Below are 16,389 nucleotides of genomic sequence, written 5' to 3' on the forward strand. Positions count from 1 at the left end.
GAAGTCAGCATGCCAGGTCATGAAGAATGGCATACTGCACTTTTAAACAGAAACGGCCTCCCTCAAAGGGGACTGGAATTGATTTTTGGATCATCTTGGGGCAGGCATATTTATAAGCAATGAGCAAGATGAATATATAGACAACTGAACTCTGAAGGTGGAAACAACATATTAATCAGTAGATCATGTAGCACCCATATGATGTTTTCACATTCCTTAAGACTTCTGCATGTAAGAAAGCAGGTTTTTTGCTTTTTTTTTTGCTAGAGGCAGCACTAGGTAAGGTGGAGAGAGAAACTGCTGGCTGAGAACAGTAGTGGCAGATGTACCTTTTTACTAGAATATAGCTGTACTCTGCAGCTCTTACTCACACTGTTTTCTACCTCCCGATAGTATAATTTGACAGAAAACAATATATATGTTAGGGAATTAAAAATGAAGAAACAAATTTACAATGCTTTAAAAAGTCACTTTGTGTGAACAACTATATTTAATGATTGTGAAAACTGCAGATGTAACAGAGGACATGTGCTTAGTACAGACAATCCTCTAGTAGAACAAGCAAACCACTGCAAACGTGCAGAAGAAAACATTAAGCCTCAAAAGTAAGAATGTAATGGCGATTCACAATTCTAATATGAGACAGAAAGAGGAGCCTAAAAATAAGGTATCCATTTAAAAATTGGAAAAGGCACTCACATACTCATCTGACAAAAATGATGTAATTGTTTAACTTTCATAAACTGTAATCATCCTGATGAAGATGTAATCATAAAGCCAGTAGGACCATTGAAGTAGTAATTATAAAGCCAGATAGGACCATTGAAGTAGTAATCATAAAGCCAGATAGGACCATTGAGGTAGTAATCATAAAGCCAGATAGGACCTTTGAGGTAGTAATCATAAAGCCAGATAGGACCATTGAATTAGTAATCATAAAGCCAGGTAGGACCATTGAATTAGTAATCATAAAGCCAAGTAGGACCATTGAATTAGTAATCATAAAGCCAGGTAGGACCGTTGAAGGAGCAATCATAAAACCAGGTAGGACCATTGAAGTAGTAATCATAAAGCCAGGTAGGACCATTACTTCAAGTGTTTTTTTTTTTTTTTTGTTGTTGTTGTTGTTTTTGTGTGTGTGGTTGGGTTTCTTTTTCATATTCCTCTGAATGGAAGGAAAGGGATATCTTGTTTGCTAAATAACTTTATTTCAATACATAAGGAAGGGGAGAAATGAAGTCTTTTAAGGCTAGCAATTTAGCCCAGTAAAGGGAATGTGTGGAAGGGAAAGAAAATGCATTGTGTGGGTAACCCAGAAGCACCTCAGAAACACATCTTGCTCTTTTAGTTTATCATTACAATAGTGAAATATGGGTGAGGAGAAGTAAGACAGCATCTTGTTTTGTTGATTATATTTAAATCATGATCAGTGTACTACATGAAGTATTGACTTTATTTCATATGTTATGCATTTTTATCTCTTGCTATAAGTAGATGGTTTCTTGTAATGTGAGATTGTCAGCATTATTGGTAATTTTAAATTATGTTGTAAGAAAACGGAATGGGGAATTGGATTTTATGTTTATTTGTTTGAATGACTGTTTGTTTCCTTTCAACCCCTGGCTGATCTCCTGTTATCATATCTACATTAATTATTCAGCCTGACTCTTGGACAATGATCTTATTTGTATTATGATTTTTCTTTTTTCCTTCTTATTTTTAAATGTGTAATAAATATAGAATTATTTTCCATTTATAAATGTAAATTAATACTCACAGGTTCTATGTTAATAATTTCACTATGTTACGTTCCATATCTGATGATGTATCTACTGTTAGACTTGCTGTATCTACTGTAACTTAGGTTGTATATATTGTTTGTCATGCTGTATTTACTGTTCCTAATATTGTATGTTCTGTAACTTTTTGTGGAGCTTTCCTCTCTGGGCCTCAGATGAAAATGGGCTCTGCCCAGTCGGACTTTCCCAGTAAACAAATGCAAAATAAATAAATAAAATATTTGCTTTTTATGCTCAATCCACTGCTCTCCCAGAGGTGACCAGGATCAAGATCAGCTCCTCTTTTTGTTCACTTGGTCCAGCTGACCTAAGCTAACATCCCCTGGGCTTGATTTAACCTATACCGAGGGCTGGTGAGATCTCTGGTGCAACATCATATTGTTGCTGGGTTGTTTGCACATACCCCCCATGTCTTGACAGCCTTACGAGTTCTGCATTTGCTGCCTTTAAGAGGTGCATGCTTATCTTCCTGATCAAGTGCTGTTCTACTTGCAGTATACAACCTACTCGGCTCTTAATGCTGCTACTGCAGTGATCATAAGCTGCCTTACTCCTCACAGGATGGATAAGCTGGTCTCTGCTGCTTATTCACTTCCCCTCCCCCATCCTGTACTTCCAGTGCCCATGCCTCTAATTGAATATGGTCATCTGGAGCATTGTAGAGGCTCTATCCCTATGTGTAATGAGGCTGGATTGCTTGTTTCTTAACTGAAATGATGTCTTGTCTCCAGGGTCCTTTTCAGCCATGTCTCTGCATCTAAGCTAACAATAGTAAACAGCACAATATGTCTAACTGTCTGTCTCTCTCTCCCTTTTCAGAATATCTATATATATATCATGTTTATTTATATATGTTGAAATGTGGTTAAAACTGTGGAGGAGTGGCATCAAGATGGCAGTAAGTCCATAAGGAACATTTTATCAGTGTCCTATCATTCATTGAAATATCACTTAACTAAAAAAATGCCAATGTTCTCACTTGAATGGTTATTGCTTGCCATAATGTTTATTATTAAGTCCTGATGCCACTGGAAAAAGAAATTTACATTTTTAAATAGTTTGTAGTTGTCATGTCAAAATACTACTGAGATTACTGGAAAAAAACTTTTTCTTAGACTAAGGGTGTTACTGAATCTGTACAAATCTAATACTGCAAATAATACAAAAAACAAATGAGAGTAGCCAAGGCAATGAGACCATACTGTGACTTCTATTTTCACAGGAACAAAGTATTACACCTGCAGTCACTGGAAATCTGTACCAGCACAGGAAATACATTCATCAGACTCATTCAGCTGACCTGGTTACAAGCAAGTTAAAATGTTTTTTTCCAAATATGGATGTTACAATTGCATGATGCCTTTACGACGTTGGCAGATTGTAATGGTCATTAAAGAGTGCTGGATTCCTAAGAAAATAACTTTGGAAATAAACTCACTATGTAAGTCTTTTAAAATGAATGTTATTAAAGAACAGCTAGATGAAGCCTCTAAAAGATCTGACAACACAGGAACAGAAGTCAGGCATCCAAAGATCAAAATGAAAAACACTGAAATGGGTTAAATGTACAGGTAATCACAAGGCTGTGATGAGTCACAGGGTCCTTTTACTTTTAACTTTTAGTGTGCTGCCAGCTAAAATAAACTTCTGCTGGGTTCAGGTTACGATAAAACACACAGATGGGCTCTAGCACTTTAAGACTGCTGTTTTTATTGTCAGTATAAAATGGATTACAATATTTTTCATCCATATTCAATCTACATTATGCATTTAGATATGGAAAAGGTTAATTTTCTTAACTGTGAATACTTTTTTAGTTTCCATTGATATCTCTCTGTCTCTCTCTCTCTCTATATATATATATATATATATATATGGGTCTACCTGATCACGCCAAAACTGCAAAACGCCGACGACGAGCGCACCGACACCGGAAGATCGACAACGGAGATGATGACAGTTGAAAATCCCGACGCTGAGAACACCGACATGTTCAGGTAAGTGTGGGGTTAGGGGCGGATTAAGTGAGTTAGGGTTAGGGTTAGGGCGCGGGTCTGGTTGTGTGCGATAGTGGCAAACTGTAGGGTTAGGGGCAGGTTAAGTGAGTTAGGGTTAGGGCACAGGTTAGGTGAGTGTGCGATAGTGGCGGACCTTAGCGTTAGGGTTAAGGTTAGTGCATAGATAGTTGTGTATGTAAGATTTAGTGTAGGTTTGTAAGGTTTTTGGTGTGCTTGTGTTATGTGTGTGCTTTTTGGACAGGGGATTTGTTTTGTTTGTTGAGTGTCAGGATTGTGGTTTGTCAGGCATGTGAAGTTTTGTGTTTTTGAACTTTTGGTTTTGTGATGTCGGTGATTTCGTTGTCGCTGTTTTCGCGTGTTGGTGCTATCATGTAGAGCCATATATATATATATATATATATATTATATATATATATATATATATATATATATATATATATATATATATATATATATATATATATATATATATATATATATATATATATATATATATATATATATATATATATATGGTCTACCTGACATTGCCGACCGTCCAAAATGCTGACAACCATATGGCCAACACCATATGACCGACATTCGGAATGCCGACAATGCGGAACCGGCATCTCACTCTAGTGTGGAATGGAAAGATTTCCATTCCTGCATTGTAGTGCGAGCTCGGAGTTGGTATATTAAAGTTACGGGAGGTGTGGGGGGGGGTGCAGGGGGGTGTAGCACCCCTGCTAGCAGTTGAAAGGGAATTTTATTTTAATTTTTTATGGTCTTCTTCCGATGTCAAGATTTCTGCTGTCGGTCATATGATGTCGGCCATATGGTTGTCAGTGTTGTGAGCTTTAGATCTTCTCAGGTAGATATATATATATATATATATATATATATATATATATATATATATATATATATATATATATATATATATGGGTCTTCAAAACGTCAAAATCCCACAACATCAAAGACATTGTTGAGATGAAATCATCAAAATCTCACTTCAATGAAAGACAGGATCAATGAATAGCTTCCCAGGGTAAGTAACCCCTAGCACCAAACATCACAAAAACTAAACTGCACCATCCCCAATCCATCCAGGTGGGGAGCTGTGACACCCCCCCCCCCCCAACTAAATATACCAACTCCAAGATTACACTACAGTTGGGAAAAGGGCAAAGTTTCACTTTGTTGGCCAACAGACACACACACACACACACACACACACACACACACACACACACACACGCACATACATATATGTTGCATTTATTTCATTCAGTCATGTTAATTGTGTTCAGTACCAACATTAATCACTGCATTTGTAGACACTGTAATGATGCATCTTGCTGATCACTTCATTTCACTAAAGCTTCACCTAGAAATGGATCAAGTCTTGAATCTAACGTCGACCTATAAAACAATCTTAAGTCTAATGAACCTATATTTTTTCCAACTCATTCTTTTTTCAAAAATCTTTATTTACAAAAAATGTTAATAAATGCACTGGAAATTACATAACCATAGCACTCAAGCATTCATGAGGGTGAAATATTAAACAATATGTGATTATAACAAATAGAATATAACAAACAAGAGTTAAGAACAAATAAACTATGTATAAGCATGCTAATTGCCCATATTGTTAAGCATGATATTTAACTTTGTATGCTAAAATGAAGAAAATATGAAAGAAGAAGAACCTGGTACACTTGTAAGCCCACATAGAAAAGAAGCAGGTATAGTAAAGGACTGTTGACATGGTATAGCGAGAAAAAAACTAAAGCCCAACCCCAAGTTCTTCACAGAAATTAGAAAATATTATGAAAATATATTGAACAAGCTGTCCCAATATTCAGTAAATTACGGGTGGCATTTCTGACAGTACAGTATATACTTGTGGGCCAATAAGTATTTTATAGCCATTTGTGTGAACCCTTTCCATGTCATTCCAGCTCTATATTTCCAATGTAGGGTTATATAGAGTTTAATTAGAGTAAATACAGTAATTAAAATATTATTTTGTAATTTCCTTAAGCCTAAAGGAGAAATGTGCAACATAGTGAATTCCCAGAAAAGGTTACCTTCTCATATCCTATTTTTTGTAATTGAACCATAACTGAACACCATAACTTATAGGCACAATTGCAACTCCAGAAAAATATGAAAGATGTTGGCTTTTTGGTTATCACAGTGCTGGCAGAATGGTGAAGAGGATGGCTCAAATTTATTAATCTTGGCTGGAGTGAGGTATGCATTGTTCAGAATCATTAGATGGGTGTAATATAGCTTTTTAAAGAGAATATATTTTGAAAATGTTTGAATGGAGTGGGTAACCTGAGTTGGGGAGATTGGTAGGTTAAGCTTAGTCCAGCCCCAGGATTTAGCAAGCTCTGCACAGCGTGCAGGAATAGTGCAGGAGCTGCTGGAGGCAATATGACTGCCGAGAGATCCAGGAACAAGCTCCCGGGACGTGCACGAGTGCGCCTCCACTTTTCCTGCATGGACACAGCTCCTGTATGCAAATTACCCCATGTGCAGGTAAAAACCATGCAAATGAGGTGAATTTGCGATCCAGGAAGCTAGCAGCCAGCCGTGCAGGACTAGTGTAATCGGCAGAAATGTACTCGGTTAGTAACCGAGCACATTTTTGCAAACTACAAAACGGAGCCATGGCAGCTCCAAATAAAGGGCGTATATAATGTGTAAAGCATGCCAAAGGGCAAATATATGGCCACTGGCATGGAAAAGAGTTGCAAAAATAAAAAATAAATAACTTTTATTTATTTTTTTGGCCGATGGCCATTTAAACATAGGACAGAGGCATGCAAACGGGATCTGCCCGAAAATAAAAAAAAATAGAAAAAAGCATTCTATCCAAAAATCACAATTTTGCCATTATACTCAATGGCAGGCAGAAGACAATATGGCCAGTGAATAGTGGTTGCTAAGGGGGAAGGCTCAGTGTCAGACTTGTAACTATGCATTAGCAGGCAATCCTATGCAAATGAGGGGAATGATACTGAATCCCAGATTCCCCCTCATGGCTAGCCTGCACCCACTGTGTAGGTGCAGGAAGACCATGGTGCAAGCCTAAGAGCTAGCTGACATCATAGAAAGGTGTGTCAGGCATACTGTAAGCTTACTGAAGCCCTGTGGCTCAGCTTTGCCCTTAGCTTAACAGAGGTAAGCAAGGGGGTGTATCTGAAGCTGCCAAGCACTCTTTACATTGCCTAACCAGGTATGCGCACCACGCATCATGTTTCAAAGGGGGAAAAAAAAAAGTAAATCAGGAAATAGCAGCTCCATGCACATCTCAGCACTGTGTTTGTGCGGCGCATCCCTGGGCTTAAACAGGAAGGCAATGGGAAGGGAAAACAGCAGTAGGAAGGTAATCAAGGAGAACTAGCATAGCTGGCAGGTGAAATGTATCAAAATCAGCCAATTACACAGGCAGCAGCCCAGCCCAGCACACTACTATAAACTATGCAAATACCTTTCCCTCTGGGTTTCCCACAATCTCTACACCACTGGTGTACACAAGCAGGAACATTTTCCAAACAAAAGTAACAAAATGATAGGGGCTGCATTAGCTCTCATAAATCAACATGTGGAAGAGGCTGAGGGTGGTAAGGATGAGAATGCTGATGACCAACCCACAGTGAGGAGAAGGATAAGAGTGTACAGACCCAGGGTAACCTACCAACGGCTACATGAGCTGGAGATAGTGGAGCGCTATAAGGTGGACAGGGACCTCCTACAGAAAACTGTTGAGCTGTGCCAGCCACTCCTCACACACAGAACCAACAGAGGGGAACCCATCCCAGTGGACACCAAGGTATGTGTAGGCCTAAGAATACTAGCCACAGGTACCTTCCAAAGGCCAATGGGGGATATCATGGGGATCTAACAGGCATCAGCATCCAGGGTACTCCACCAGTTCCTGGATGCCATGTCAGCATATGTTGGTGCGCAAATATATTTCCACAACAGCCGTGAGGTGTTGACCAGCAATATGCGTCTCTTCCACCAAATAACAGAATACCCTGAGGTAGTGGGTGCTATAGACTGCTCGCACATACACATCAAAGCACCACCCAGTGAGCAGGGTAGGGTCTACATAAACCACAAGGGTTCCTTGCCATCAACTGCTAGGTAGTGTGTGATGCCCAGGCCATTATAATGAATGTGTGTGCTGGCTGCCCTGCAAGCTATCACAACTCCCACATCTGGCATATGACGCAACTGTACCAGACTTTTGCCAATGGGGACATCCCTTATGGCCACCTAGTGGGGGATGCTGGTTACACACTGGAGCCATTGCTGATGACACCCATTAGAAATGCACACACCCAAACAAGAACTTCATAATGAGGCACACGCACAGACCAGAATCATAATAGAGCATGTGTTTGGGATGCTCAAGTCATGTTTCTGGTACCTGGACATATCCGGTGGAGCCTTGTAGTACTCACCAGCTGCATGTACCCAAATTGTCATCATATGTGCCATGCTACACAATATGATCCTGTGGAAACAGCTGCAGCAGGAACAGCATAGGGCCGGGCCACACAGCCCCCACCATCGCCAAGGCCTGCACAGGCACAGAGTGACTCAGAGGAAGAACAACCTGAGCCTGCCCCAGTAGGCAGAAGGAGGTATGCCCAGTATGTCCAGGACTTGGCAAAGAGGCAATGCATAGCACATACACTGACACGGTAGGAACCTAGGGAATGACACCTCTCTCTGACTCACACATGCAGTAAAAGGGATGCCAAACATGACACTACCTGTGCTTAACCATGTATAGGGAGTGTACTATGTGCATCCAACATAGTCAGCCCTCCAGCATCATCCTCATTACTGACACAGCCACAAGGTAAGTCACTCTCCCTATCAATTGCTGAAGGGAGTAGTATGTTTTGTTACTTGTATCTATGGTATGGATGTGAGCTGAATGGGATGCCAGCAGATAGTAGACACCTATAGTGGCAGCATGAAATCTGTAAAAAATACCAGTGTCACCATGGTAGGCAGTACTAGACAAGGTGACAAACCTCACTGCAGGAAATGTGGTGGGCCAAATGTGTGCCCATAGGACACACACGTGCCAGTCAGGGAGGCTCATATACCCAACAACAGTCTCAGCCAAAAGGACAGGTGTAGACAAACACAAACACAAACAAAGGCTATGCTAAGGCCTCTGATTGATGGCTATGTATAACAGACCCCCTCCAGACCTACACAGACAGACTACAACAGGTCAGGCAGCGGGATGTTAGTTCTGAAGTGTAAGAAATCTGAAACCGAAATGTAGGTCAATCAAACCTATGAACTGTAGTACACTGATATGCCTCTAGACTGTATGATAGGTCAGAATACAGAATGAAATGGAGTACCTGAAATACCAGTACAGTCACAACAAATGTGTACAGTTGTCAGGTATGCCCGCTCCCACAATCCTATGTAGAAATGTAGTAACATGTTTGTGTAGGTATAATAACAGTGAAGCACAGATTACCTGAGTCAGCCAAAGTAGAAGGATAGATTGTAGTATGTGTACAATATGCAGGGCTGCATGTGTTAGGTTGGTGTGTGTTGTATAATGTGTGAGAGTGGTCAGCATATAGGCATGGTGAGGTTTGTGCTGGTGGCAATTGGCCAGTACTGTCGATGACAAGGCCAAGTTCTCACAACTGCAGTCCCAAACACAATGCATCCCAGCAAAACACATTCCAGCAGTAAGCCATAGTAAATGTTTGGATGTAATATCTGTCACCATCTGAAAGATGGACATGGCATGAATATGGGCCCAGACATACAATTAGTACACAGGTGGAAGTACCCCAGACAGACAGCGTATAATATGTTACTGTCAAATTGACACACCTTTGGAATTGTACATACAGGTTAGCAGCATATTAGTTGGGTTTGTAATATGGAATACCAATATCATCTGGCCAAATACTGGCTGATCACAAAGGTCACAGGTATGAAGTATTGAGAAACTGCTGATGTCCCTGCTCAAGCCAGCATAAGTGAAATGCCCCATGTATATCTGTGAGTCAGATGCAAGTAGTGTCCATAGCACACATGCACCCAGCTCACCCCACCATCACCCACATGTACCTCACAGTTATTATCCCTGCTGTTGGGAATTAGTACAATATGACCCCCACCTCTGTATGGCAAGAGCCACAGAATGCAGCATGCAGAAGAGGTCTCCCATGCAGGTGTGTCCATAGCTATAAGCAGCACCCTGCCAGCATCCACAACACTGGATCAATAATGACAGAAAGTATTGGCATTAACACCTTGCACACCTACCCTGTCACCCCAGGGGAATATAGTGTCTTGCAGTCTGGGACTGTAGGAGTGACAAAATGCAATGCCCTGCTACAGCTGGCCTGCATCACTACCAAATCCCCAACAGTCCTCTGCCAAAGGCCTGTGTCTCACCCATACTGCCGATGTATGTTATGTCATGGACTACCAAATAACATAACACAGTCCACAGATCCCAAATGCAAAGCCATGTCGACAAATCCCAGTAACATGTCCACCATGTCCTACTGCATGAACTGTGGACCAACATCAAATTACTGCTGGTATGAAGTTATAACTATAGGGAACTTATCAGATAATGTTTGCATAATGTTTGGACTAGGATAGAATAATGGGGGGGGGGTAGGAGCATGGACGGCATGTGCACATACTATCCCTGCCTGCAAACACAGGAATGGGTTGCTACTAACCTGCTTGTAAACCACAATGTGAAGGGGTAATGTCCAGAAATATGACCCCTACCTCTGGGTAACCTGTGTGAATCTGTACAGCTCTGAGGTATGGCCACAACAGGATATGACAAAGACACTTGTTTTATCAGTATTTTGCAGCTAGTGTTTTCTACACAGCAGGATATGGCCATACTGTCACATCGATGGATGTACAAGCATGGGATCTTCAGCCACCACTGTACCAAAGTGCTGAACCATTTACACAGACCCATCAGCAAGTGTCTGCAGCTTCCCCTCCAGAATGGCATGATTGTGCAAGAATATTTAGGCTGCAGACCACAATACTGGAAACAGCTGCATTCACCCTGTGTTCCCCAGGAAATTACTGCAAGTAAATATGTATACCTGACAGTGGTTGATGGCATAAAACATCACAGTGTAAAACAGTACATATGTCTAAATATCTCTGCTAACACCAAAACCAAGTAGCAGAAGCAGCACAGACACAATTACCTACAGTAACCCACTATCCTTTGCCTATTTTGACCCCATATTGTCAACTGATCTACAAATATCCTGCAGAAATAGGTTGCTAGCTGTAGATGCAGAACACAAAAGCCTGTACTAGAGTGCAACCTACCTGGAATGGATTCACACATTCAATACAGAAGGTCATACTCGGCATGCTCTCACACTTACAGAAATGAAGCTCATGCCTGGCAACAACAGTGGACTATACATATCTGACAGTCACATATGTTTGTGCACACACTCCTCATTGCACAGCAGTCATGCTTTGCACACACACTGGATAGGAATACACACATATATCCAAGGGCAACACACTATAATAGGCCAAAATTACACATACATAGATATGTGGAAGAGAGTGACAGACAGTGACAAAGAGCCTCCCATCATGAGGCCCGTCCCACCCAGCACACATCCAATTGGCTAAAACCACATGATGTGCAAATGTCAATCACTGTAGACATTTGCCTCTGGTATCCCTCAGCACTATAGCGTCTGTGGTGTTTCTGATAACAGTGTAACATGACTGTACAAGTCAGTATTCATCTAGCAGTTGTATACACATACCTGTTAAATATAAACCTGTGTGTGCCTGAGTGTTGTCTGTCTGCTTCTAGATGAATGAGTTATGGCCCATGCACACACACTGCACTCCCCATTGCAATACTTTGGCAAGCCTGCTGATGTAATTCACTTTGAAATACACCTTTGGGGAAGCCCTATGAGCTCCATGGTGTGTGCTGTAACAGTGTAATGCTACAGTGTGATGTACTAGTTAGATAGGAGTTATAATCCCAGACATGGCAATTGTGTGTGTAGGAATCAATGCTTTGTGGCCATTTACAGTCACTACACTCCCCATTGCCCTACTTTGGCAAGCCTGCTGATGTCATTCACCTTGCAATACACCTTTGGGGAAAGAGTAGCCCTATAAACTCCATGGCACATGCTATAACTGTGTAATGCTGTAGTATGATGTATGAACTTTATGTGTGTGTTTGTCTATGTAGGGATGAATGCTTTTGAGGCCATTCACACTCACTACAATTTCCATTGCCCTACTTTGGCAGGGCTGCTGATGTCATTCACTTTGAAATACACCTTTAGGGGAAGAGTAACCCAGTAAACTCCATGGTATGTCCTACAACTGCGTAATGTTGTAGTGTGATGTACAAGTTAGGTAGGAGTTCTAATCCCAGACATGACAACTGTGAAACTCTGTGACTGGTTGTGTGTGTGTATGGGGTCAATGTTTTTGTCGCCATTCACAGTCACTAGGCACTCCGAAAAATGGAGAACATCCATATCTGTGCAGTAACAGAGACCTGATCTAAGGCTCCAGAGAGCACCCCTGCAATATCAGGTACAGTTCTCACCACACCTGTCTGCCACAAAACTAGGTCCAAAACACTAAAGATGGAGGAGTGTCCATATTTACCAAGGATATTCACACCACGAGGCTACTTGCCCAACAGAATGCATCTGAAATACCCCCAGTGCAACTAACACTAGTTAAGACTGCAATCCAAATTGTATAGCTTGATACAGATCCACCCCCATGCCCCAAGATTCCCACTACACCTTTCGAAACATACTGGGAAATATTATGATACAACCAAACACCCTAATACTGGGTGACTTACACCACCCAGCCATTAACTGGGAAAACTACTCGTGTACTAACATGTGTTCCCAATGGTTCTTGGAAATTATAATTCCCAATGCCCTGGATCAAGTAACCCATAGCCCCACCAGGGGCTCAAATATCTTAGACCTGGTCATTACCAACATAGGAAATCAATGCTCCACACCTATGGTTACCCCATCAGTGGTCAGGTCTGCCCATAATCTAATCACCCTTAACATCCACATCCCTCCCCCACACCCCAGTAAGGAAACCTCCATAATACACATCTCCAAAGCCAACTTCATGCTACACATGTCAGATATGACTAACGTCATGACACCCATGCAGATGGGAACTGAAAAGAAGACTGCTGAACCCTACACAAAGGCACTGTATGAGCACATCCACTCATGCAAGAATTGTGCCATCCAATACAGAACCAAGACACTCCCCACCATGAAAAGGAAGCCAATGTGGTGGCCCCCTGCCATAACCATACTGTACAACAAAAGGAAGAAACTGTTACAGAAACAAGGGAATTTCCAGGATGCAAAATACTCCCTTACCAGCCTCAATAAGAAGCTGAGATCCCTCATAACATCCGTCAAAGCTAGTTACGAACATAATATAGCCAAAGATTCCAAAGACAACTGCAAGCCGTTCCATAGCTATGTCAGGAATCTAAATGGCAATGCTCAGATCTGCTCTCAGCTAGAACAGGATGGTATTAAATATACTGCTCCTAAGGATATTGCCAATATCCTGGTAGATTGAGACAGTGCCAACTACACCCCCCTCCCAGCCCCGAAAGGGCCCATCTCAACACTGTAAGATTGCCAGATTCCGGTAATAACAGCTACACAGGTAAAAAAATACACTCTCCAGAGCTAAGAAAACAGCATCCATGGGACCAGTCAACATCCTGGGCTGTGTACTATATGAACTACAAAATTAACTGGCACCTCACTTACGTGCCATGTCTAATCATAGCCACACCTCAGGCTTCGTGCCCACTGTGTGGCACATAGGTACAGTTAACCCAGTTCACAAGGGGGTATCCAACTTGGATCCTGGGAACTTTAGCCCCAGCAGTATGACATGCCTGATCTGCAAGGCCATGGAATGTATTATCATGGAACTTATAAAACAAAGACATTGGCAACCTGAAAACACTGGAACCCACCCAGGTTGAGTTTGTGAAGGGCCAATCATGTCTCCTGATCCTGATTGACATCTTTGAATCAGTCTCCAGCCTATTCGGACCTTGCCAAGGCCTTTGACACCATCCCCCAGTCTGGAATCATAGATAAATGTACCAAGCTAGCCATTAATCCCTTTGTCACCTGATGGGCAGCCAACTTCTGTACTGACAGAACCCACACTGTAAAAGTAAGTGACGCCAGCTCCAGCCCCAGACAAGTTACAGTTGGAGTACCTCAGGGTTCAGTCCTGGGACTGCTTGTTTGGCATCTACTGCTCTGAAGTACAGGCCAACACTAAGATACTCTGGCTAACAAAGGTTGCAGATGACTGCACACTGGGAGGCAATATTGAATCCCCACATGATGTGGATATTTTACAGAAGGGCCTTACAGAAAGAGATGCTTGGTGCCTGAGCCATGGCCTCAAGCTCAGTGCCAAGAAATGTATAGTTATCCCCTTTGGGAAGGGACATGTATCTGTGAAGTACCACATAGGTGGTAGTACACTAAACACCTAAAGTGTGATAAGAGACTTAGGGGACACAGGTGGACAGTGGTCTCACCTTTGATAACCATATCGCTACAACAGTCAGGACATCCACCTATGTGGCACACCTCATCACTAAGGGCTTTACATCCAGGAAAAAGGAGGCCATTGTCCCACTGAAGTCATCTCACAGTAGACCCAGTACAGACTACAATGGCCCGTTAGGTATGTACCTCACAAGACATCTGCAACAAATAGAAAGGCTGCAGACATACCTCACTAAAAGAATCACAGACCTAAACCAGATGCCCTATGCTGGCCGTCTGAAAATCATCCAGTTATACTATGTCACATATCATGTACTCAGAGGCGATCTCTGCTTAACATACAATGCCATGTCAAACTCAGAGCTGTTGGACATGCTACACTTAAAGAAATCCAAATCCCTGAGAGCCACATGCTCCATGGATCCAAACATTGTCATCACAATGAACCATACATGCTGGAGGGATGTGTTCCTGTCCCAGAGACTCCCCAGACTCTGGAATAGACTGCCCATACATGTCAAGCAGAGTGTCTCTTTGGCCCTCTTCAAAAGGAACCTTGAAGACTGGATGGGAGATAGGAAATTGTCCCCGGGGATCATGTCAGTTGCACTGCTAGACAGGGGTCCAGGGAAGTAAATATTGTGGGAAGACCTAGCCAGAGAATTGTCATGGCTAGGCATGTATAGGACCAAGGGCCGATAGCCTAGTACCAACCTATGAACCTATGAGCCTATGACCTACACTTCCCATTACCCAACATTGACAAGCCTGCTGATATCATTTTCTTTGAAATACACCTTTGGGGAAGGAGTAGCCCAGTAAGCTCCCTGGCATATGCTATAACTGCGTAATGCTGTAGTGTGATGTACTAGTTAGGTAGAAGTTCTAATCCCAAACATGGCAACTGTAAAACATTGTGTGTGTGTGTGTGTGTGTGTGTGTGTGTGTGTGTGTGTGTGTGTGTGTGTGTGTGTGTGTGTGTGTGTGTGTATATATGTGTTTGTCTGTGTAGGGATCAATGCTTCTGAGGCCATTCACAGTCACTACAACTTCCATTGCCCTACTTTGGCCCTTTGATATACACCTTTGGGGAAGGAGTAGCCCCGTAATCTCTGTGACGCGTACTATAATTGGGTAATGCTGTAGTGTGATGTACTAGTTAGGTAGGAGTTCTAATCCCAGATATGGCAAGTGTAAAGCTTTGTGTGTTTGTGTGTTTGTTTGTCTGTGTAGGGATCAATGCTTTTGAGGCCATTCACAGTCACTACAACTTTCATTGCCCTACTTTGGCAAGCCTGCTGTTATCATTCACTTAGAAATACACATTTGAGGAAGGAGTTGCCCAGTAATCTCTGTGGTGTGTGCTATAACTGCATAATGCTGGCAACTGTGAGACCTGGTGTGCATGTGTGCATTTTCATAAATATCCTGTGTGGAGGTAGCTGTCAGTATGTAATAACAGGACTCATTGTGGAGAGGGTTTTGCAAATTTTTTATATGGTGGGCCTATTATATATCACAATGTCCTCCTTACAAGGATAACAGATGACAAACAGCAGGGAGGCTGCGGTAGACAATCCATAGCCCTACATGTGACATCATGGCTTGGGGAATAATATAGGCAACCCTTGTATTACCCAGAGAACAGTTTCCACCCATGTCTCATACACAACACACTTGGCTAGGCAGCAACCACTATGTTGGTAGTTCACTGTGTACTGCCCACAGATAGTAACCATGGTGTGCTTGCAGTGGACTACAGAGGACATGGTACCCTGTCCCAACCCTACAATAGGCAAATCATTGCATACAGTGTTCCTTCGCTATGTTCCCCACTGGACGCCTGCAACAACTGTAGAGCCAGCAAATGTAACCCACAAAGGACATACCATGCCTTATACACATGCCCTGTATGGACAGATGCCATTGACACCAGTGAATACCTGTATC

The sequence above is a fragment of the Protopterus annectens genome, chromosome 14.part0 (genome assembly GCF_019279795.1).
Source record: "Protopterus annectens isolate FY-2018-M chromosome 14.part0, PAN1.0, whole genome shotgun sequence".
NCBI classification, from domain to species: Eukaryota; Metazoa; Chordata; order Ceratodontiformes; family Protopteridae; genus Protopterus; species Protopterus annectens.